This window comes from Bombina bombina, chromosome 4 (genome assembly GCF_027579735.1).
Source record: "Bombina bombina isolate aBomBom1 chromosome 4, aBomBom1.pri, whole genome shotgun sequence".
In the NCBI taxonomy this organism is placed as follows: domain Eukaryota; kingdom Metazoa; phylum Chordata; class Amphibia; order Anura; family Bombinatoridae; genus Bombina; species Bombina bombina.
The window spans coordinates 88,685,393-88,709,969 of record NC_069502.1 but is presented as its reverse complement, the minus strand read 5'-3'; the positions used below and the strand labels follow the sequence as shown (position 1 = coordinate 88,709,969).

Below are 24,577 nucleotides of genomic sequence, written 5' to 3'. Positions count from 1 at the left end.
GGTTCTTCAGGCAGTGGTTCCTTCTGTATAATGAGCCTGCCTATCCCTCCCGTCATCCGTGTACTTTTGCTTTGGTATTGGTATCCCAGAAGTAATGATGACCCGTGGACTGATCACACATAACAGAAGAAAACATAATTTATGCTTACCTGATAAATTCCTTTCTTCTGTTGTGTGATCAGTCCACGGCCCGCCCTGTTTTTCAGGCAGGTGCATATTTTTTAAATTATAATTCAGTCACCACTACACCCTTGGTTTCTCCTTTCTCGTTGGTCTTTGGTCGAATGACTGGAGGTGACGTAGAGGGGAGGAGCTATATAGCAACTCTGCTGGGTGAATCCTCTTGCACTTCCTGTAGGGGAGCAGCTAATATCCCAGAAGTAATGATGACCCGTGGACTGATCACACAACAGAAGAAAGGAATTTATCAGGTAAGCATAAATTATGTTTTTTCAGATGAATTTTTAAATGAACATCATCATTCTGATTCTGATAATGATTCCTCTGGTTCAGAGGATTCTGTTTCAGAGGTTGATGCTGATAAATCTTCATATTTGTTCAAAATGGAATTTATTCGTTCTTTACTTAAAGAGGTCTTAATTGCATTAGAAATAGAGGATTCTGGTCCTCTTGATACTAAATCTAAACGTTTAAATAAGGTTTTTAAATCTCAGAAGTTTTTCCTGTCCCTGATGCTATTTCTGAAGTAATCTCCAGGGAATGGAATAATTTGGGTAATTCATTTACTCCTTCTAAACGTTTTAAGCAATTATATCCTGTGCCATCTGACAGATTAGAGTTTTGGGACAAAATCCCTAAAGTTGATGGAGCTATCTCTACTCTTGCTAAACGTACTACTATTCCTACGGCAGATAGTACTTCCTTTAAAGATCCTTTAGATAGGAAAATTGAATCTTTTCTAAGGAAAGCTTACTTATGTTCAGGTAATCTTCTTAGACCTGCTATATCTTTAGCGGATGTTGCTGCAGCTTCAACTTTTTGGTTAGAAGCTTTAGCGCAACAAGTAACAGATCATAATTCTCATAGCATTGTTAATCTTCTTCAACATGCTAATAATTTTATTTGCGATGCCATCTTTGATATCATTAGGGTTGATGTCAGGTATATGTCTCTAGCTATTTTAGCTAGAAGAGCTTTATGGCTTAAAACTTGGAATGCTGATATGTCTTCTACGTCAACTTTGCTTTCCCTTTCTTTCCAGGGTAATAAATTATTTGGTTCACAGTTGGATTCTATTATCTCAACTGTTACTGGAGGAAAAGGAACTTTTTTACCACATGATAAAAAATCTAAAGGTAAATTTAGGTCTAATAATCGTTTTCGTTCCTTTCGTCACAATAAGGAACAAAAGCCTGATCCTTCACCCTCAGGAGCGGTATCAGTTTGGAAACCATCTCCAGTCTGGAATAAATCCAAACCTTTTAGAAAACCAAAGCCAGCTCCCAAGTCCACATGAAGGTGCGGCCCTCGTTCCAGCCCAGCTGGTAGGGGGCAGATTACGATTTTTCAAAGAAATTTTGATCAATTCAATTCACAATCTTTGGATTCAGAACATTGTTTCAGAAGGGTACATAATTGGCTTCAAGATAAGGCCTCCTGCAAGAAGATTTTTTCTTTCCCGTGTCCCAGTAAATCCAGTGAAGGCTCAAGCATTTCTGAAATGTGTTTCAGATCTAGAGTTGGCTGGAGTAATTTTACCAGCTCCAGTTCTGGAACAGGGGCTGGGGTTTTACTCAAATCTCTTCATTGTACCAAAGAAGGAGAATTCCTTCAGACCAGTTCTGGATTTAAAAATATTGAATCGTTATGTAAGGATACCAACATTCAAAATGGTAACTATAAGGACTATCCTGCCTTTTGTTCAGCAAGGGAGTTATATGTCCACAATAGATTTACAGGATGCATATCTGCATATTCCGATTCGTCCAGATCACTATCAGTTTCTGAGATTTTCTTTCCTAGACAAGCATTACCAGTTTGTGGCTCTGCCGTTTGGCCTAGCAACAGCTCCAAGGATTTTTACAAAGGTTCTCGGTGCCCTTCTGTCTGTAATCAGAGAACAGGGTATTGTGGTATTTCCTTATTTGGACGATATCTTGGTACTTGCTCAGTCTTCACATTTAGCAGAATCTCATACGAATCAACTTGTATTGTTTCTTCGAGATCATGGTTGGAGGATCAATTTACCAAAGAGTTAGTTGATTCCTCAGACAAGAGTAACCTTTTTAGGTTTCCAGATAGATTCAGTGTCCATGACTCTGTCGCTGACAGAGAAAAGACGTCTGAAATTGGTTTCAGCTTGTCGAAACCTTCAGTCTCTATCATTCCCTTCGGTAGCCTTATGCATGGAAATTCTAGGTCTTATGACTGCTGCATGGGACGCGATCCCCTTTGCTCGTTTTCACATGCGACCTCTTCAGCTTTGTATGCTGAACCAGTGGTGCAGGGATTACACAAAGATATCTCAATTGATATCTTTAAAACCAATTGTACGACACTCTCTGACGTGGTGGACAGATCACCATCGTTTAGTTCAGGGGGCTTCTTTTGTTCTTCCGACCTGGACTGTGATTTCAACAGATGCAAGTCTGACAGGTTGGGGAGCTGTTTGGGGGTCTCTGACAGCACAAGGGGTTTGGTAATCTCAGGAGGTTAGATTACCATTCAATATTTTGGAACTCCGTGCAATTTTCAGAGCTCTTCAGTCATGGCCTCTTCTAAAGAGAGAATCGTTCATTTGTTTTCAGACAGACAATGTCACAACTGTGGCATATATCAATCATCAAGGAGGGACTCACAGTCCTCTGGCTATGAAAGAAGTATCTCGAATACTGGTTTGGGCGGAATCCAGCTCCTGTCTAATTTCTGCGGTTCATATCCCAGGTATAGACAATTGGGAAGCGGATTATCTCAGTCGCCAAACTTTACATCCGGGCGAATGGTCTCTTCACCCAGAGGTTTTTCTTCAGATTGTTCAAATGTGGGGACTTCCAGAAATAGATCTGATGGCTTCTCATCTAAACAAGAAACTTCCCAGGTATCTGTCCAGATCCAGGGATCCTCAGGCGGAAGCAGTGGATGCATTGTCACTTCATTGGAAGTATCATCCTGCCTATATCTTTCCGCCTCTAGTTCTTCTTCCAAGAGTAATTTCCAAGATTCTGAAGGAATGCTCGTTTGTTCTGCTGGTGGCTCCAGCATGGCCTCACAGGTTTTGGTATGCGGATCTTGTCCGGATGGCCTCTTGCCAACCGTGGACTCTTCCGTTAAGACCAGACCTTCTGTCGCAAGGTCCTTTTTTCCATCAGGATCTCAAATCCTTAAATTTGAAGGTATGGAGATTGAACCCTTGATTCTTAGTCAAAGAGGTTTCTCTGACTCTGTGATTAATACTATGTTACAGGCTCGTAAATCTGTATCTAGGAAGATATATTATCGAGTCTGGAAGACTTACATTTCTTGGTATTCTTCTCATCATTTTTCTTGGCATTCTTTTAGAATTTCTAGAATTTTACAGTTTCTTCAGGATGGTTTGGATAAAGGTTTGTCTGCAAGTTCCTTAAAGGACAAATCTCTGCTCTTTCTGTTCTTTTTCACAGAAAGATTGCTAATCTTCCTGATATTCATTGTTTTGTACAAGCTTTGGTTCGTATAAAGCCTGTCATTAAGTCAATTTCTCCTCCTTGGAGTTTGAATTTGGTTCTGGGGGCTCTTCAGGCTCCTCCTTTTGAACCTATGCATTCACTGGACATTAAACTACTTTCTTGGAAAGTTTTGTTTCTTTTGGCCATCTCTTCTGCTAGAAGAGTTTCTGAATTATCTGCTCTTTCTTGTGAGTCTCCTTTTCTGATTTTTCATCAGGATAAGGCGGTGTTGCGAACTTCTTTTAAATTTTTACCTAAGGTTGTGAATTCTAACAACATTAGTAGAGAAATTGTGGTTCCTTCATTGTGTCCTAATCCTAAGAATTCTAAGGAGAGATCTTTGCATTCTTTGGATGTAGTTAGAGCTTTGAAATATTATGTTGAAGCTACAAAAAATTTCCGAAAGACTTCTAGTCTATTTGTTATCTTTTCCGGTTCTAGGAAAGGTCAGAAGGCCTCTGCCATTTCTTTGGCATCTTGGTTGAAATCTTTAATTCATCATGCTTATGTTGAGTCGGGTAAAACTCCGCCTCAAAGGATTACAGCTCATTCTACTAGGTCAGTTTCTACTTCCTGGGCGTTTAGGAATGAAGCTTTGGTTGATCAGATTTGCAAAGCAGCAACTTGGTCTTCTTTGCATACTTTTACTAAATTCTACCATTTTGATGTGTTTTCTTCTTCTGAAGCAGTTTTTGGTAGAAAAGTACTTCAGACAGCTGTTTCAGTTTGATTCTTCTGCTTATAATTTCAGTTTTTTTCATTATAAGATTTAAACTTTATTTTGGGTGTGGATTATTTTCAGCGGAATTGGCTGTCTTTATTTTATCCCTCCCTCTCTAGTGACTCTTGCGTGGAAGATCCACATCTTGGGTATTCATTATCCCATACGTCACTAGTTCATGGACTCTTGCTAATTAAATGAAAGAAAACATAATTTTTTGTAAGAACTTACCTGATAAATTCATTTCTTTCATATTAGCAAGAGTCCATGAGGCCCACCCTTTTTTGTGGTGGTAATGATTTTTTTGTATAAAGCACAATTATTCAAATTCCTTATTTTTATGCTTTCGCACTTTTGTCTTATCACCCCACTTCTTGGCTATGCGTTAAACTGATTTGTGGGTGTGGTGAGGGGTGTTTTTATAGGCATTTTGAGGTTTGGGAAACTTTGCCCCTCCTGGTAGGAATGTATATCCCATACGTCACTAGTTCATGGACTCTTGCTAATATGAAATAAATGAATTTATCAGGTAAGTTCTTACATAAATTATGTTTTTTTGGTTACAATTAAGAGTGTTTTTAATATTGCCAATGTCTCTCAAAGTAATATATATATATATATATATATATATATATATATATATATATATATATATATATATATATATACACACAAACAAAAAGGTTTATATTGTTGAGCAATCCCTCCTTATAAATAAATCCTTAAAAAAATGTAAATTTAATATGAAGCAAATGTCCATAAAATATATAGCTTATTTCTTCAATGAGAAATACAATATGTATTGATTCACAGTGATCTGTTTTGATTTATCAACTTTCATTTCCCACATAAGATCTGAATGTATCTATTGAATTTTGTCCCTTCCCTTGTACATGTTAGTCTCCAGAACATTGTTTTACAACTTTTTCAATAACCCTTCAAAGCAACAAACATATACAAATAATGCAACATCACAGACCTTTATGTTCTTGATACACCCGTTGCTCTGGCAGTTTTTGTTACTAGATCGTTGGACATTACAGCCAATCAGGGACCTTATTGCCTGCCAGCAGCTTTAAATGCAAAGTGAGTACATGAAAAGAAAAAAAAAAATTAGGTTACTTATTCCTTATGGGTATCCTTTGTTGAAACTTAGCTTATTACCATAAAAGCATTCTGGGGTAGGCTCAGGAGTGTGCATGTATATTGAGCACTATATTTTAGTGATCACCGTGAGAAATGATGATCCCCTGTACCAGTGGACTAGTGAGATTTTTTTATGGAGTGAAGGTCCTCATCTTGGTAATGCTGATCACTTGTCCCACTAGATACTATCGTGTTTTTAAGGAGAATGATTCCTTTAAAAAAAAGCTGTTTTCATTTTTTTACTGCTGAACATTAGCAAAATACTATTAGCAACTCTTATTTAGTGCACAGCTTAGCAAATCTCAGACACAATGATCTACAACGATTTTTCCCTATATTTGATTTACTTTATATATTATATATATAAAGCTTTAAAGTACGAATGTTTTAAAAAATAGAAATGTAATAGTTTATTTTTATCAATTTAAATGCAAAGTGAGTGAACAGAAGAAAAATGTAAATCAAATCAATATTTTGTGACCATCTTTTGCTTTCAAAACAGCATGAATACTTCTAGGTACACTTGCGCAAAAGTCATAAGTTGTAGGCATATAGTCAGGTGCGTGAGTAAACAATTATACCAAACAGCTGTCAATGTTCATCAATTTAACATAAAGGTTGTGTAGGAGGAACATAACTGGGTGAGGAGCAGTCAAGATCTGCTAACAAGGTGAGGTTGCTGAAGACGGTTTAATGTCGAAATTCATACGTCATGTCAAGACTGAGCACAGCAACAAGACACAAGGTAGTTATACTGCATTAGCAAGGTCTCTCCCAGGAAGAAATTTCAAGGCAGACAGGGTTTTCAGATGTGCTGTCAACACTCTCTTCAGATGTGCTGTCAACACTCTCTTCAGAATAAGCACATAGAAACAGGCAACTTTGAAGACCGTAGACGCAGTGGTAGACCAAGGAAAATTAGTGCAGCAGATGAAATGCATGCCATGCCTAATTTCCTTCACAATCAGATAATGCTCAGCAGTGATATCAGCTCAGAATTAGCACAAGCCAGTAACCCTGGTGCACACATCTACTGTCCGGAGAAGTCTGGTCAAATGTTGTCTTCACGGAAGACTTGCGGACAAGAAGCCATACCTCCGCCATGGAAGCAAGGACAAGTGCCTCAACTATACACAAAAACGCAGGAACTGAAGTGCAGAAAAATAGCAGCAGATGCTCTGGACTGATTAATCAAAATCTGAAATATTTATCAGTAGCAGAAGGCAATTTGTTTGCCGAAGGGCTGAAGAGCGGTATATGAATGAGTGTCTGTAGGCAATTATGAAGCATGGTGCAGACTTCTTGCAAGTTTGTGGCTGCATTTCTACAAGTGGAGTTGAGGATTTGGTCAGAATTGATGCTCATCTCAATACTAAAACGTACAGGCAAATACTTATCCATCATGCAGTACCAGGAACAGTATATATATATATGTGTGTGTGTTTGGGTATTTGTATGCTTCCTCTACACCAACAATATAGCATTGGCAACAATACAACCAAATAACCCTTCCTGCGCTACCCACCTCATAAAACAACTTGTTCATTTACAGCTACAACTTTAACGAAATTGTAACAACGCCAACGATATAAGTCATTGTGGAGCTTAGTTGGATACTTTATGCTGATATTGTAAGTCAGCTTAAACATTGGCTCTAATTCCATCAATAGTACCACAGTATACACACCTCTTTATGCTTTACTAACACATAATAGGAACAATGAGCAGAAAGCATTGTTATCCTTCATCTGGCATTTTACTTGTTATTTCTTCTTTCAAAGCATTTAAAGGGACACACCAGCACATAGCATTTAAAGGGACACACCAGCACAAAGCATTTAAAGGGACAGTCTACACCAGCATATTTATTGTTTAAAAAGATAGATAATCCCTTTATTACCCATACCCTAGTTTTGCTTACCCAACAGTTATATAAATACACATTTTACCTCTTTGATTACCTTGTATCTAAGCCTCTGCAAACTGCCCCTTATTTCAGTTCAGAGCTGCCCCTTATTTTAGTTCAGAGCTGGCTCCCTGGAGCTACACGTGCTTGAGCACAGTGTTATCTATATGACACACATGAACTAACACCCTCTAGTGGTGAAAAACTGTCAAAATGCCCTGAGTGAAGTGGCGGCCTTCAAGGGCTTAGAAATTAGCATATGAACCTCCTAGGTTTAGCTTTCAACTAAGAATACCAAGAGTACAAAGCAAAATTAGTGATAAAAGTACATTGGAAAATTGTTTAAAATTACATTCTCTATTTAAATCATGAAAGTTTTATTTTGGACTAGACTGTCCCTTTAAGAAGATTTGCAATATATTCCTCTGATTTAGCTTTTTTGCTGCTAGAATGGCACAGGTTACACTAACACTGTGTATTTCTCAGAGCATATGCAGCAACTTCCTGGTGCATAATATCTGTGCATTTACGTAATTTAATTAAAGACTGACATATCATCCCATTATTCTGTGGTAGAATCTTCCTAAATGGACATTAACCTCTTAAGGACATATGACGGAATTTTCCCGTCATTAAACAATTGAGCAAACTGAAAGCTGTGTCCTTAAAGGGTTAAACTCCTCTTGGATGTGTGTAAAAATGGTGATTGTCCACCACTCCCTAGAGAGGCTAAAAAGCAAATTGTTACCTGCAAATCAAATAGCTGGTCTAGGAAATCTGCAGCATTTTGATAACTTAAATTATAGAATTTGCTGTTTGGCCTCTCTAGGGAGTGTGGGGCAAGCACAATTTTTACACAAACAATAATTAAAGGTAAAATAAACATCTTGACATTTTTATATAAAATACTTCGTTTTTAAACAACTTTTATTATAGTTTCAGTATTCATTTTCCCCTCTTTTTATGCAACTCTGAAAATTGGGGCTTTTGTAATTCTAAGAACTTGAAAAGCACCTTGCTGACTCTACAAGGCTAACCCTGCTACAAATCTTAAAAATCTTAATATAATGACCATGGCTAACCTTGTTCTTTGGAGACTCAAACCCTGATTGGCTCCTCCAAATAAGGCAAACAATTGCAGCAAACAATATGTTAATTTGTTTTTAAAGAAGTGTAGACTTGTGATATGGTATATAGCAACACAACATAAATGTTTTATAATAACAATGTGTATACTGTCCCTTTTAATGTCCTTTTAAAGAGATAATGTCTCTGCCTAACTATTACAGATCACTAACAACAATACGCCTTTTTCATGCTATGCAAATTTGTATTAGCCTTGCGGGCCCACTTGGGAAAAGCTGAGCTGGTTTCTCTAAATGTCTTTATCATTACTAATAACACAGTATATTTTCACCTACTGGAGCACATTAACGGCCTCTGATGCTGCTCTGTTTTTGTACCGTCCACACGTGACTTGTGAAGTCACGTGGCCGTGCCACGTGAATGCATTAACCTTGTTCTGTAATGGAAATTTTGCCTATGCTTTCGTTTACTACAAAAGCAGGAACACTGAAAATCACTTGGCCTTCTGACCCTGAGATTTTACTGTAATAAACCATAATGCAGGCAATCCTGCGTCAGTAGCTTTTTCATACTTTTATAGCCAAGGGATATTGGTCCCAGCATTCCAATCATCAAAAGTCATGTGTAAATTACTTTTTTTTTTTTGACTGACACCAATTACACGTTATTACTTTCTAAAATAGGATGATACCCGTGCAGGATTTTCTTAAAGTGTGCCATCCTTTAGTTACACCCACAATATTCTCAGTAACCTTCTTATCTGACTCTGTTCCTTACTGGTCAGCATTAAAGGGGCATGGACCCAGAGTTTTATCTTCATGATTCAGATAGAGCATATACTTTTAAACAGCATTTACAATTTAATTGTATTGTCTAATTTGTTTAGTTCTCTTGGTATTCTTTGTTGAAAGCATACCTAAGTAGGCTGAGGAAGTGGGAGCTAGCTGCTGATTGGTGGCTGCACATAAAAGACCCTTGTTATTGGCTTGCCATTGTGTTCAGCTAGCTTCCAGTAGTACATTGCTACTCCTTTAAAAAAAGGATACCAAGAAAATGAAGCAAAATTGATAATAAAAGTAAATTGGAAAGCGCTTTAAAAATGTAAACTCTATCTGAATCATGAAAGAAAATGTTTGGGTTTCATGTCCCTTTAAGAAAGAAAATACAGTGTTTTCTTTGTTTCTCTAATATATGTAACGTTTTGGGGTTTTATTTTTGTTGTTGTTTTTTTTCAAACAGGAGATCCTAATGCAGACTAAAAGGAAATAGTGGCCCTTTCCTATGCATGGCCCATTTAGGCAAACAGTGCTGCTGCTTTATAATGTTTTTTTTATTTATTGATTTGATAAACATTATTTAGAACATCTGAATAATTGTTGCATATAGCAAGTAGAACTGGACCTTCCCTGCTTGTCTTGTTAGACCTTCTCTGTGCTAATCCACGGCTCACTGCCTTTAATCCTTCAACTGCTCTGCTTTATTATAACTAATGACTTTGTTCCAGTCTGTATGTCGTTTACATTCTATTTTAATTGAGGCTCAGAAATAATCAGATCTTTTTAAAATATATTTTATAACTTCCCCTAAACAAATAATCAAATCATTACAGGACGATAATAGTCTAAAAATGACATTCCCTAATCCATGTCAACCCTGCTCTATTGTGTTTTTAACCACCACAAGCGGAACCCGTCACTGGTCCTGAACGGAACCCGATGCTGATCCAATCAGCAGTGCTAGTCATATGTCTCATATGTGCAAATAATATAGGGCTGCTAATTGTATCAGTTACAGGTTCCGCTCTGCACCAGCAGTGCACCGCAGGTCCTGATTGTCACTTCTACTGCGTGTTTAACCACCACAAGCGGAACCCGTCACTGGTCCTGAACGGAACCTGATGCTGATCCAATCAGCAGCGCTAGTCATACGTCTCATATGTGCAAATAAAATAGGGCTGCTGATTGTATCAGTGACAAGTTCCGCTCTGCACCAGCAGTGCACCGCAGTTTCTGATTGTCACTTCTACTGTGTGTTTAACAGCTTTGCGAGGGGTAAACACACAGAGCATGTAATCGACCCTGCTCTACTAACTGATTAGAGCTTGAATTTTTCCATTATTATGGGCCTTTAAAGTGAAGGTCAACTTCACGCAACTGCCCCACGGCATTGGATAGACTTTGTAAAATGAGGGTGGGTTTAATTCATCAAATATTTTATATTAATTTTTTTTTTTTTTTATTACCTTTTGAGCACTCCGACGATAAGAGCAGCATTCCCACCCGGCATTTTGTCAGATTGATTGAGAAATTAAGATTCTTAAAAGAACGAATCCTTGTCACCCCCCGAGGTGTTCATCCCCTTTGCATAAACGTCATGGCCCGGGGGAAACAAGGATTCGTTCTTTTAAGAATATTCATCTGTCAATCGATTTGACAAAATGCCGGGCGGGAGAGCTTCGCTTATCGTTGGAGCGCTCAAAAGGTAAACATTTTAAAAAAATACTGAAATATAAAAACAATTATGAATTAAACCCACCCTCATTTTGCAAAGTCTATCCGTGGGGCAGTTGCGTGAAGTTGACCTTTACTTTAAGTGCACTGTCAATGTGTCTGTTTTATCAGATAATCTTAATTTTGCGTTTACAATACCACTAAAGCCATCATTGGGTGTCTGTGGGTGCATTGCTTGGATTTGCAGTACGTCGAGCTAGCTAAACATATCCAGGGATCCAATGGCAAGAAGCATATGTGTGTAGCCACCAATCACACGCTTGCTCCCAGTAGTGCTTAGATGTATAATATATCATGAGAACAAAGTAAATTTGATAACAGGAGTAAATTGGAAGGCCTCTTGAAATGACATTATGTCTCTAAATCATGAAAGTTTAATTTATAAGAAATAATGCTCTGCACAAGTACTGTGCAAGTCATCCAACAGGTATAACTGAGAAGATTTATATTACATACCTTTCATATACTGTATTCTAAATACAAATATTTTAACTGTGTAGTAATTGTTCCATATTTAAATATAACCATTTGTGTTGTTTTTAAACACACACAATGGTCAATAAGAAGTGGAGCTCAAAAGCTAAGGATAAATCCTACAAAATTCGTATCCTACAATAAGAAAGTGCAATTGTGTCACAAGATGTATTTACAAAGCAGTCTGATGGTGGCATCCATGGACATCATTCCTTTTGCTCAGTTCCATCTGCGACTGCTGCAACTTTGTATGCTCTGTCAATGGAACAAAGAACATTCTGATTTATCACAGAGGATAAATCTGGACCCTCTAACAAGAGACTCTCTTTTGTGGTGGGTATCACATGAACATCTGTCTCGAGGCACTTGTTTTCTGAGACCTTCCTGGGAAATTGTGACTACGGACGCCAGCCTGTCAGGCTGGGGAGCTGTTTGGGGTCCTCTAAAGGCTCAGGGCCTGTTGTCTCGGGAAGAGTCCTTTCTTCCCATAAACATCTTGGAGTTGAGAGCTATCGTCCATGCCCTATCAGCGTTGACTCAACTGTTGTTGGTCCGGTTTATCAGATTACAATCGGACTTCACCTCAGTGGCTTACATAAACCACCAGGGAGGGACTCGGAGTTCCTTAGCCATGAAGAAGGTGACTCGCATTCTGCAGTTGGTGGTAGCTTACGATTGTCTTCTTTTTGCCATCCACATTCCAGGTGTGGACAACTGTGAAGCAGATTTTCTGAGCAGACAGATCTTTCATTCTGGGGAGTGGGCTCTCCATCCGGAAGTGATCTCTCAGATATCCCTCAAGTGGGGGATTCCAGAGTTGGATCTGATGGCGTCCCGCCAAAACGCCAAGGTTCGAAAGTATGGTTTAAGGTCAAGAGATCCTCAGGCCGTTCTGATAGACGCTCTAGCGGTTCCTTGGAGGTTTTCTTTGGCATATTGGTTTCCTCCATTTGCTCTCCTTCCAAGAGCCATTGCTCGTATCAAACAGGAGAAAGCATTGGTGATACTAATAGCTGTATGTATGTATTGGGTACTTGTATAGCCCTGCTAATCACCCGTAAGGGTCTCAAGGCGCTGCGCATTTTATCAACCTCGGAAGGATGAAAGGCTGAGTGGACCTCGCCGGGGATCGAACCTGCAACCCTTGGGTTGCTACAGAGCTCAGCCATAGTGCCTTAGCATGCTGAGCTATCTGTCCAGCTTCGCGGATCTGGTAAGGATGTCATCTCTACCTCCTTGGAGGTTACCTCAGAGGAAAGACCTTCTACTTCAGGGTCCTTTCCTTCATCCAAACCTAGATTCTGTGAAGCTAACTGCTTGGAGATTGAACGCTCTAGTTCTGTCTAGACGTGGTTTTTCTGAAGCGGTCATTGAAACTATGATTCAGGCTCGAAAACCGGTTACTCGCAAGATTTACCATAAGATATGGCGTAAATATCTTGGGGTTAATCTAAGGGGTTCTCCTGGAGCCGGGTGAGGATTCCCCGGATTTTGTCTTTTCTTCAGGATGGCCTGGATAAGGGTTTATCAGTCACTACCCTAAAGGGTCAGATTTCTGCGTTATCTATCCTTTTGCACAAACATCTACCAGATGTTCAAGCCTTTGTACAGGCTCTGGTTAGAATCAGGCCTGTGTTTAAACCTGTTGCTTCCTTGTGGAGCCTTAATTTAGCTCTTAAAGTTTTGCAACAGGCTCCATTTAAGCCGATGTACGTTGTTGATTTAAAACTTTTATCCTGCAAGGTTTTGTTTCTTGTCATTTCTTCCGCTCGCAGAGTGTCTGAGCTTTCAGCTCTGCAGTGTGATTCCCCGTACCGTATTTTTCATGCTGATAAGGCGGTCCTTCGTACTAAATTGGGTTTTCTCCCTAAGGTGGTATCATTAATCAGGAAATTGTTGTTCCTTCTTTTTGTCCTAATCCTTCTTCTCAAAAGGAACGTCTTTTGCATAACTTGGATGTTGTGCGGGCTCTAAAATTCTACTTGCAAGTTATTAAAAATTTTCAGCAATCTTCTGCCCTGTTTGTTGTTTTCTCTGGAAAACGTAAAGGTCTCTCTGGTTGAGAAGTTTGATTAGTTTGGCTTTTGAGACTGCTGGACAACAGCCTCCTGAGAGAATTACGGCTCATTCTACTAGGGCTGTCCTCTCTTCTTGGGCTTTTAAAAATGAAGCTTTTGGGGATCAGATTTGCAAGGCGGCAACATGGTCCTCTCTACATACTTTTTCCAAATTCTACAAATTTCATACTTTTGCCTCAGCTACTTTTGGGAGAAAGGGTCTTCAAGCGGTGGGGCCTTCTGTTTAGGTCCTCCTGCCTTTTTTCTCCCTCCCTGTTCATTCCGTGTCGTCTAGCTTGGGTATTGGTTCCCACTAGTAATTGGAATGATGTCGTGGACTCTCAATGTCAAAGAAAAGAAAACAAAATTTCTGCTTACCTCATAAATTTCTTTTCTTCTTAAATGGAAAGAGTCCACAGCTACATTCATTACTTTTGGGAAATAAGAACCTAGCCACCTGGAGGAGGCAAAGACACCCCAGCCAAAGGTTTAAATACTCCTCCCACTCCCCTCATCCCTCAGTCATTCTTTGCCTTTTGTTCCAGGAGGTTGGCAGAGAAGTGTCAGAATTTTTAATTTTTGTTTTTGTCTCTTATGGAGGGTAGTACTCTTCGGCATGGGACAGGAGTTTTAAGTAGTCCTGTCAGTCTCTCAGTGAGGGCTTGCATGAAAGTTAGAGTCCGGAGATGCAGGGAGAGTCTCTCTGCGAAACCATCCCGATTCATATTAACCGATCCTCAAGCAATCGGCGTTGTCTAACTTCGCAAGTCCATGGCGGAGGCAATGCCACTATTCGTCACACTTGAAAGGCCGTGTTCCTGTTCCACGGCATAGATTCCGGTAAGATTTACTTTATCATCAATGTACTGCAATGTGAATGTTTTTCCCAAGAGGCTACAATACCTTGCGGGTCCTACTATATAACATAAGGGTCTCAGTGAGTTTCTGTTAGTATCTTGGAATAGAGGGTTAATAATTCCTGAGGGGGGTTATTGAACAGGGGAGTTTATAATTATGTTTATGTGATTCAACCTGCTTATGTGTGATGTTTCTGGGCTCGTAGTTGGAACTTTAAGGCCTTTGGAAATGACGCAGCCTTTTTAGTTAGGCGCGCTTTTTTGGACTGTACGGTTCACCTTGTGTTCGGGCATGGTTCCGTTACCCATTTCCACATTCCTGACCGTGTGGCGAAGAGACTATTCTAGTCTGCAGGGGTCTGGTCATAGGAGGTGGTGAGTGTCCCAGCCATTGTGGGTGTCAGGTGACGTTTTTGTTTTATTACTTTAGTCCATATTGATATTTCCTCTATCCAGTTATGGAGGACTCTGATGCTGAGACTGTACTCATTTCAGATTCAGTTACAGAGGATTCTGATACAGAGACTTTTTCGTTTTCAGATTCTGTGTCCGGTGATGACTCCAGATTGGCCTCGATGACACTTGTCGACCAGTTTTGTTCCGTATGCCATATGAGAGCGGTTTTGTGGCTGTTCAGACATGGGGCGCTGTTCTGCCGGACCGGTTCGGTAGTTGTGCTGAGGGCTCAGGTTATCCTTGTTTTTATGTTCAACTAAGCATTCTAGAGGACCTGTGGGTCGCGAGGCGGGAAAGGATGGTTTCAGTCCTTATAGCCTTCAGTCATAGATGATTGGGCAGGGGTGGTTCCGCTGCGTCATTTTATCTGACATCTCATTTCATCAGAACCTAGAGTTTCCTCCTCCATATGGGAGAGGGCTGGCCGGCGCAACGCCCCGTTGCCACTGAGGAGTGGTTTGGCCTTCAGTGTTAGGCTTCTGGATGGTCCTATTGGGGCTTTGTCCAACAGCTTGTATGGATAGCTGTACGGCTTGCGTAAGGTTTTCTATTTTAAAACTTGTTGCAGATTTTGGCACCTTAAGGGGGTGCGTATATGCTGTTTCTAGTGCTTCTAGATACGGTTTTTACTCTGGGTCGCATAGGGGCTGTCCGAGTTATGAGACCTTTGGGTCTTCTTGCATTGTCTCCGGGTAAGTTAGAGCTCCTTTTAGGGATCTGTGTTCCTTATGTTGGTTGTCCCTGTAGGGACTTGTTTTGCTCTTGGTTTCCCGGAGCTGGGAAGGCTTAGCGCCTTTCTCTTCCCTGTGTCCTCTACCTGTGTGGAGGTGGTGGGGAAACTAGCCCTGCTAGTAGGGCATTTGTGGACCTCGTGGTATCCCTTCTGTTGTCCTGAGGCCTTGGGAAGTCCTTTCATTCAACTTCTAGCCTTGCTCCTTGTTGAGTTGGACTTTAGCTAGGGGTGGTTCCTTCCTTTAATCGGGGCTTTCGAGATCTCTTCGCTATACGGATTCTCTGGAGATGCATCCAATCCCTTTGTTTGGCTTTTTGATCAGTTGGGGTGTTTAGTTCCAGTGTATAGTTGCCTGAACTATTAGGTGCCGGACCTGTTTTTCTCCCTGAGACTTCCTCTTCTGGGGCTTCGCTCCTTTTTCCTTAGGTCTATGGCCTTGTCTGTTTTTCAGAGTCGGGTTGTAATTGTACTCTGGGGGGATGGCTCTGCCATCTTCACGCTTGTTCCTGTACCAGTTTCGGGATTCTTTTGTTCCCTTGTATTGGATCCCTGTGGCTGGGTTGGTCCAGCAGGGTGTGGGTCTGCAGGTCAGGATGTCCGAGTGGTCTAAGGATCGCAGTATCCTCTGGATGTGTAAGCTTGTTGAGTCTATCCTGATAGCTCAGTCTGCTAGGAGATGGGGTTTTTTCCTTTCTCCTTGCTCCTTTGGCAGGAGAGGGTTTACTCTTCTTTCGGTTTCTGAGGGTATAATCTCCTTCTCGGGGGGCCTCGATGGAGGCTTGTGTTCCCCTTTTTTGGGACCTGTGAGTAGGCTTAGGTTGCCTGGAGCATGCCCTCTGTCGAGGGGCTGTTTTGTGTGGTCTGTTTCTTGATGACTGCATCTTCTTCCTTGCAAGCTCCCTCTGTGTCGTCCTGTTATGGACTCTGTGTTCTCATACTTGGGGTTTTCGCCTGGGTCTCTTACACGCTTTTTCACGGTCTAATACTTTGGTATTCTATGGGGGCGCTGGGAGGGCTTTGTCTCTTCATTGTGTTCCGTGCTTGCAGGATGTTGAGGAGACGTCCTCTGTCTCCATGTTCAGTATTATTCTCGAGAAAGCCACGACAAGTGGTGAAACGCGTTGATGGTTGCATCACGGACATAAATTACACCTTTTCCAGCATAACGAACCTAAAAGAACGAAGGATTGCAAAGGATTACACTGGCACTTCTTTTTTACCTACAAGTAACAGATACGCTCTGCGCAGAGTTGAAGCTTCCCCCACTGGAACGGATCTACTTTCTAAAGAAGACTGACGAGCGTGTGACATCACCCACTATCCGTGGGGCTGCAAAGTTACCTGTGCCGAACGATGAGTGGATGACACATACCCACAAACGGATAGACAGACACCTGGAGGTAAAGTAGCCGATAGTGCGAGTGCAACACACGACCCATCTATAAACCATTATGCCTTGGTAATACTGGGTACCCTGTGAACGGTAAATATACAGAGAAAAGCATGCAAGAACACACACCTAAAGGATAACTAACCAAAATATTGGGACAAGCCTTTTTTAATACGTGTTGAATACGTTTTAACAATACGATATATTTTCCCATATCTTGACTTTGTTAGGACTTTTGTGCAAATAATAAACGCACACGATACGTATAAGGTGGATTGGTGATATATCATATCAGGTTTCCATTAATCCCTCATTGGTGCACTGCTTATATATCTGTCACTATATTATATTTATGGTATTGGATGTAGTAACACTACGTTTTTAACGTATTGCATTTATATAACATAGGTTTGCTTATTTTAAAGGATTTTTTATTGCATTTACAAATTATAAGTTTGCTTAGCTTTATGTAAAGATTTTTTATATATACAATTTGACCATTCAGATATCTGTATAATTGAACAATTTTTGTTTTTTATAATAAATGTTTATATTTTAATCATTGTTTGATGGATTGACTTTGCACTTTGATTCTAGTTAAATATACGCCTTTTCTAGTTATGTATTAACCCCCTGTTGCTGGCAGCGCACTCACACCAAACTATAACATTTTTTCTATGTCCTTTTTTCTATCTGTTTTTGGGAGCAGATAGGTGTTTGTGCAAGGGGTATTTTGCGCACCAATAAGAATCCAACACTTTTTATCAGTGCCCTTCTGTAATCAGAGAGCAGAGTATTGCAGTGTTTCCTTATTTGGACGATATATTCCTAGGATTCTTCAGTTTCTTCAGGATGGTTTGGATAAAGGTTTGTCTGCCAATACTATGAAAAGACAACTTTATGCTCTTTCTGTTTTATTTCACAGAAAGATTGCTAATCTTCCTGATATTCACTGTTTTGTTCAGGCTTTAATTCGTATTCAACCTGTCATTAAATCTATTTCTCCTCCTTGCAGTCTAAATCTGGTATTAAGGATACTTCAGGCTCCTCCTTTTGAACCAATGCATTCTTGGAAAGTGTTGTTTCTCTTGCTATCTCTTCTGCTAGACGAGGCTCTGAATTGTCTGCTCTCTATTGTGAGTCTCCTTATCTGATTTTTTTTTATCAAGATAAAGCAGTTTTGCTGACTTTTTTCAAATTTTTACCTAAAGTTGTAAATTCTAACAACATTACTAGGGAAATTATTGTTCCTTCCTTGTGTCCTAATCCTAAATCTAATCTTGATAGATCTTTACACTCTTTGGATGTAGTAAGGATTCCAAACAGACTTCTAGTCTATTTTTTTCTGGTTCTAGAAAAGGTCAGAAAGCCTCTGCCATTTCATTAGCATCTTGGTTAAAACTTTTAATTCACAAAACTTTTGTGAAGGCGGGGCAGTCTCCATGTCAGAGAATTACAGCTCATTCTACAAGATCAGTTGCCACATTTTGCGCTTTCAAGAATGAAGCTTCAGTTGATCAAATTTGCAAAGCGGCCACTTGGTCTTCCTTGCATACCTTTTACTAAATTCTATAATTTTGATGTTTTTCCTTCATCCGAAGCAGCTTTTGGTAGAAAGGTTCTTCAGGCAGCTGTTTTAGTTTGATTCTAGTGCCTGTGATTTAATTTTTTTTTAAAAAAGACATTACTTTTGCATTTAATTTTTCAGCAAAAATAGCTGTTTTTATTTTATCCTTCCCTTTATTTTTGTTACTCGTGGACTACCACATCTTCGGTGTTATATCCCGTCAGTAACAAGCTTGTGGACTCTTGCCACCTATATGAAAGAAACATTATTTATGTAAGAACTTACCTGATAAATTCATTTCTTTCATGGTGGTGAAAGTCCACGAGGCCCACCCAATTTGTTCTTTATTTTTGGGTTATTTTTAATAAGCTCATCTCTTTTCCTGCTCCTCTTTTTTTAGGCTTTTGAGGTTTGGGAAACTTTGCCTCCTCCTGGTAAGAATGTATATGCCATCAGTTACAGATCGTGGACTCTCGCCACCATGAAAGAAATTAATTTATCAGGTAAGTTCTTACATAAATTATGTTTTTTTTCTTGGTATCCTTTGTTGAAAAATATGTTAATATTGTACACTACTGGGAGCTAGCTGATCATTGGTGGCTACAACCGTTTGTCTATTGTCATTGGCTCAACAGATGTTTTCAGCTAGTACCCAATAGTGCAATGCAGCTCTGGAGCAGATTTCAACTATGTGTTTAATCACTTTGCAGAAGTTAAAAACACACTTATATACAAACAATAGTGCAATAATAAAATACTCTAACATATCACAGCATTTTTTTGCATTTTTATATCAATTTAAAACACTAAAATGTGTTTATTGAGCAAATACAAATGAATGCATATTGTTTAGCATGACCTCCTTCACTGAGGACTTGGTATCTGAAGGTCTTCTGCATCCTGCTAATAGCCTTCATCAAAATAATAACACCAAGATTCCTATTAATTATTATAGTATCAGATATTCTAATACCTTAGTATGCCAGCTGAAATACAGAAAATAATATAGCATACGCTTTCTAAGGCCAGTACTTCAAGAAGCCATTTTCATTACTTTATAGATTTGAAAAATGTAGTTTTCCTTCTTAATTTATTATGTGTATTACTTTGTCTTAATCAACTCGATGCGCTTACAATGTCAGTTTAAGCCTCTGTGATAAGATTGCGTTTGCAAGGCTGTTACACACCACAGAAATTATTTGTAGATATGTATTTGGTATTTCAAGACTTTGTGACCTGAAACTTGACATCACAATTGAATAATCAATTAGTCTTCAGTTAATTTAATAAGGAATTTTCCCCTGGCTGGCCATACACACTTGACCTACGGATTCTTGGTATTTTAGGAAAATCAGATTTGCATGTAAATGACTGATATTTTATTCCCCAAGAAGGCAAGAAGATCATTATTTTAATGTATATTATTGACATAATAAATAACGAAAAACAATATTAAAGGGACAGGAAGCCCCAAGATTTTATTTCATGATTTAGATAGAACATACAATTTTAATCAACTTCTATTATCAAATGTGCTTCATTGTTATCTTTTGCTTAAAGGGCCATGATACCCAAATGTTGAAACACTTGAAAGTGATGCAGCATAGCTGTAAAAAGCTGACTAGAAAATATCACCTGAACATCTCTATGTAAAAAAAAAAGATATTTTACCTCAAAAGTTCCACAGTAGCCACATCCCATTGTAAAGGACTTCTAAGCAGCAAATCAGTATGTCTGTCGCGGGACAGCTAAGGGAGTGAGCTTACGTGCACTCTCATCTTATTTCCCTATTCAGTTTAAGGAAGTTTACTATGAAATCTCATGAGGGTTAAGTGAAATCTCATGAGATCACAGTAAAAGAGCTCATAACCTCAGCACTGCTGATGCTGATTGGCTGCAGTTCATTTCTTCTTTATTTTTTTTACCTGCAGCTGGGCAGCAGCTGAGTATAACTTTTTACACAGAACTTACTCTGCTGAGCTGAGGAGATTGTGAGGTAAAATATCTTCATTTTTTACATAGAGATGCTCAGGTGATATTTCCCTGTCAGCTTTTTACAGTTATACTGCATTACTTTCAAGTGATTTAGCATATGAGTATTATGTCCCTTTAAGGAACATTGGCAGCTAACTGAACACATCTAGTTAGCCAATCACAAGAGACAAATGTGTGCAATCACCAGCTAGTTTCCACTAGTGTTGGATATGTGTGTATTCTATTTCAGCAAGGGATACCAAGAGAACAAAGCACATTTGAAAATAGAAGTGTTTTTAAAGTGTCTTAAAATTGCATGCTGTATCTAATTCATGCAGGTTTAATTTTGACTTTCCTATCCCTTTAAATGCCTAATCAAAGCATTCAATATACAGGCAGTCCCCGGGTTACAGACATCCGACTTAAGTACAACTCATACTTACAAACAGATAAAATAGAGCTTTATTGCCAATCCTTCTTTACAGGATAAACCAAAATACTCAAAATCCAATTGTCACAAGGACAGAAAGTGATGTGAAATTTTCTGAACAGGGGCACAGATAGCAAAACAAACTTTATCCTATGCTCTCCAAAACTAAAAAAATGTTTGGCTAGAGTTTCACCTAAATATAGTGCCTGTTCCAACTTACATACAAATTCAACTTAAGAACAAACCTACAGAACCTATCTTGTTCGTAACCTGGGGACTACCTGTACATTGTTAGTAATGGAATATGTATATTATATATCTGTTATTAAATGAATGTGAAAGTCGTGATTCAGATAGAGCAAGCAATTTTAAGCAGCTTTCTAATTTACTCCTATTATCAATTTTTCTTTGTTCTCTTGTTATCTTTATTTAAAAAGCAAGAATGTAAGTTTAGAAGCCGGACCATTTTTGGTGAACAACCTGGGTTGTCTTTGCTGATTGGTGGATTATAATAGGAGTAAATTAGAAAGTTGCTTAAAATTGCATGCTCTATCTGAATCATGAAAGAAAATGTTGGGATTTCTATCCCTTTTAACTATTGGTACTGATAGGGCATGGTATGGATAGACCTTTCAGTTAACTTATGTTATCAAATTTACTTCATTTTCTTGGTATTCTTTTTTGAAAAGCACACCTAGGTAGGTTCAGGAGCAGCAATGCTGGGAGTTAGCTGGTGATCGTGGCTTACTTTGCAGAAGTTAAAGGGACACTGTACCCAAAATTTTTCTTTTGTGATTCCGATTGAGCATGAAATTTTAAGCAACTTTCTAATTTACTCCTATTATCAAATTTTCTTCATTCTCTTGTTATCTTTATTTGAAATGCAAGAATGTAAGTTTAGATGCCGGCCCATTTTTGGTGAACAACCTGGGTTGTCCTTGCTGATTGGTGGATAAATTCATCCACCAATAAAAAAGTGCTGTCCAGAGTACTGAAACCAAAAAAAAGCTTAGATGCCTTCTTTTTAAAATAATGATAGCAAGAGAACGAAGAAAAATTGATAATAGGAGTAAATTAGAAAGTTGCTTAAAATTGTATGCTCTTTCTGAATTACAAAATAAAAAAAAATAGGTTCAGTGTCCCTTTAACCCCTTAATGACCACAGCACTTTTCCATTTTCTGTCCGTTTGGGACCAAGGCTATTTTTACATTTCTGCGGTGTTTGTGTTTAGCTGTAATTTTACTCTTACTCATTTACTGTACCCACACATATTATATACCGTTTTTCTCGCCATTAAATTGACTTTCTAAAGATACCATTATTTTCATCATATCTTATAATTTACTATAAAAAAATTATAAAATATGAGGAAACAATTGAAAAAAAACACACTTTTTCTAACTTTGCCCCCCAAAATCTGTTACACATCTACAACCACCAAAAAACACCCATGCTAAATAGTTTCTAAATTTTGTCCTGAGTTTAGAAATACCCAATGTTTACATGTTCTTTGCTTTTTTTGTAAGTTATAGGGCCATAAATACAAGTAGCACTTTGCTATTTCCAAACCATTATTTCTTCTGTTATGTGCGATCAGTCCACGGGTCATCATTACTTCTGGGATATAACTCCTCCCCAACAGGAAATGCAAGAGGATTCACCCAGCAGAGCTGATATAGCTCCTCCCCTCTACGTCAGTCCCAGTCATTCTCTTGCACCCAACGACTAGATAGGATGTGTGAGAGGACTATGGTGATTATACTTAGTTTTTATGACTTCAATCAAAAGTTTGTTATTTTACAATAGCACCGGAGCGTGTTATTACTTCTCTGGCAGAGTTTGAAGAAGAATCTACCAGAGTTTTTTACTATGATTTTAACCGGAGTAGTTAAGATCATATTGCTGTTCTCGGCCATCTGAGGGAGGTAAAGGCTTCAGATCAGGGGACAGCGGGCAGATGAATCTGCATTGAGGTATGTAGCAGTTTTTATTTTCTGAATGGAATTGATGAAAAAATCCTGCTATACCGTTATAATGACATGTATGTATACACTTCAGTATTCTGGGAATGGTTTTTCACCGGAACTACTCTGTTAAAGGTCACTAATCCTTTTAATAAATATTGTCATGTTAAACGTTTTTGCTGGAATGTAGAATCGTTTACATTGCTGAGGTACTGAGTAAATAAATGTTTGGGCATTATTTTCCACTTGGCAGTTGTCTGCTTTAAATTGTGACAGTTTCGTTTCTCCTCACTGCTGTGTGTGAGAGGGGGGGCCGTTTTTGGCGCTCTTTTGCTACGCATCAAAAAATTCCAGTCAGCTACTATTATATTTCCTGCATGATCCGGTTCACTGACAGATCTCAGGGGTCTTCAAACTTCTTTGAAGGGAGGTACATTCTCTCAGCAGAGCTGTGAGAATTTTTATTGACTGTGAATAAAAACGTTACTCTATAATTTTTTATGTCAAATTTAGTTATTTACTAATGGGAACAAACCTTTGCTAAAAGTTGTGTTATTTTAAACTTGATGCTATAACTGTTTCAGTTCATTATCTCAACTGTCATTTAATCGTTTAAGTACCTCTTCGAGGCACAGTACGTTTTTGTTAAAAAAGATTATAACCAGGTTGCAAGTTATTGCTAGTGTGTTAAACATGTCTGACCCAGAGAATGATATCTGTGTCATTTGTTCCAATGCCAAGGTGGAGCCCAATAGAAATTTATGTACTAACTGTATTGATGCTACTTTAAATAAAAGTCAATCTGTACAATGTGAACAAATTTCACCAAACTGCGAGGGGAGAGTTATGCCGACTAACTCGCCTCACGCGGCAGTACCTGCATCTCCCGCCCGGGAGGTGCGTGATATTATGGCGCCTAATACATCTGGGCGGCCATTACAGATAACATTACATGATATGGCTACTGTTATGACTGAAGTTTTGTCTAAATTACCAGAACTAAGAGGCAAGCGTGATCACTCTGGGGTGAGAACAGAGTGCGCTGACAATACTAGGGCCATGTCTGATACTGCGTCACAGCTTGCAGAGCATGAGGACGGAGAGCTTCATTCTGTGGGTGACGGTTCTGATCCAAACAGATTGGATTCAGATATTTCAAATTTTAAATTCAAATTGGAGAACCTCCGTGCATTACTAGGGGAGGTCTTAGCAGCTCTCAATGATTGTAACACCATTGCAATACCAGAGAAAATGTGTAGGTTGGATAAATACTTTGCGGTACCGGCGAGTACTGACGTTTTTCCTATACCTAAGAGATTAACTGAAATTGTTACTAAGGAGTGGGATAGACCCGGTGTGCCGTTCTCACCCCCTCCAATATTTAGAAAGATGTTTCCAATAGACGCCACTACTCGGGACTTATGGCAAACGGTCCCTAAGGTGGAGGGAGCAGTTTCTACTTTAGCTAAGCGTACCACTATCCCGGTGGAGGATAGCTGTGCTTTTTCAGATCCAATGGATAAAAAATTAGAGGGTTACCTTAAGAAAATGTTTGTTCAACAAGGTTTTATATTGCAACCCCTTGCATGTATCGCGCCGATTACGGCTGCGGCAGCATTTTGGATTGAGTCTCTGGAAGA

General features: G+C 39.1%; 1 protein-coding gene across 1 annotated transcript in view; it reads left to right on the top strand.

Annotated features, from left to right (window-relative positions):
- PINX1 (PIN2 (TERF1) interacting telomerase inhibitor 1) overlaps positions 1–24,577 on the top strand; it is a 431,187-nt gene that overhangs the window by 337,507 nt on the left and 69,103 nt on the right. The gene's annotated exons all lie outside the window — the stretch shown is intronic.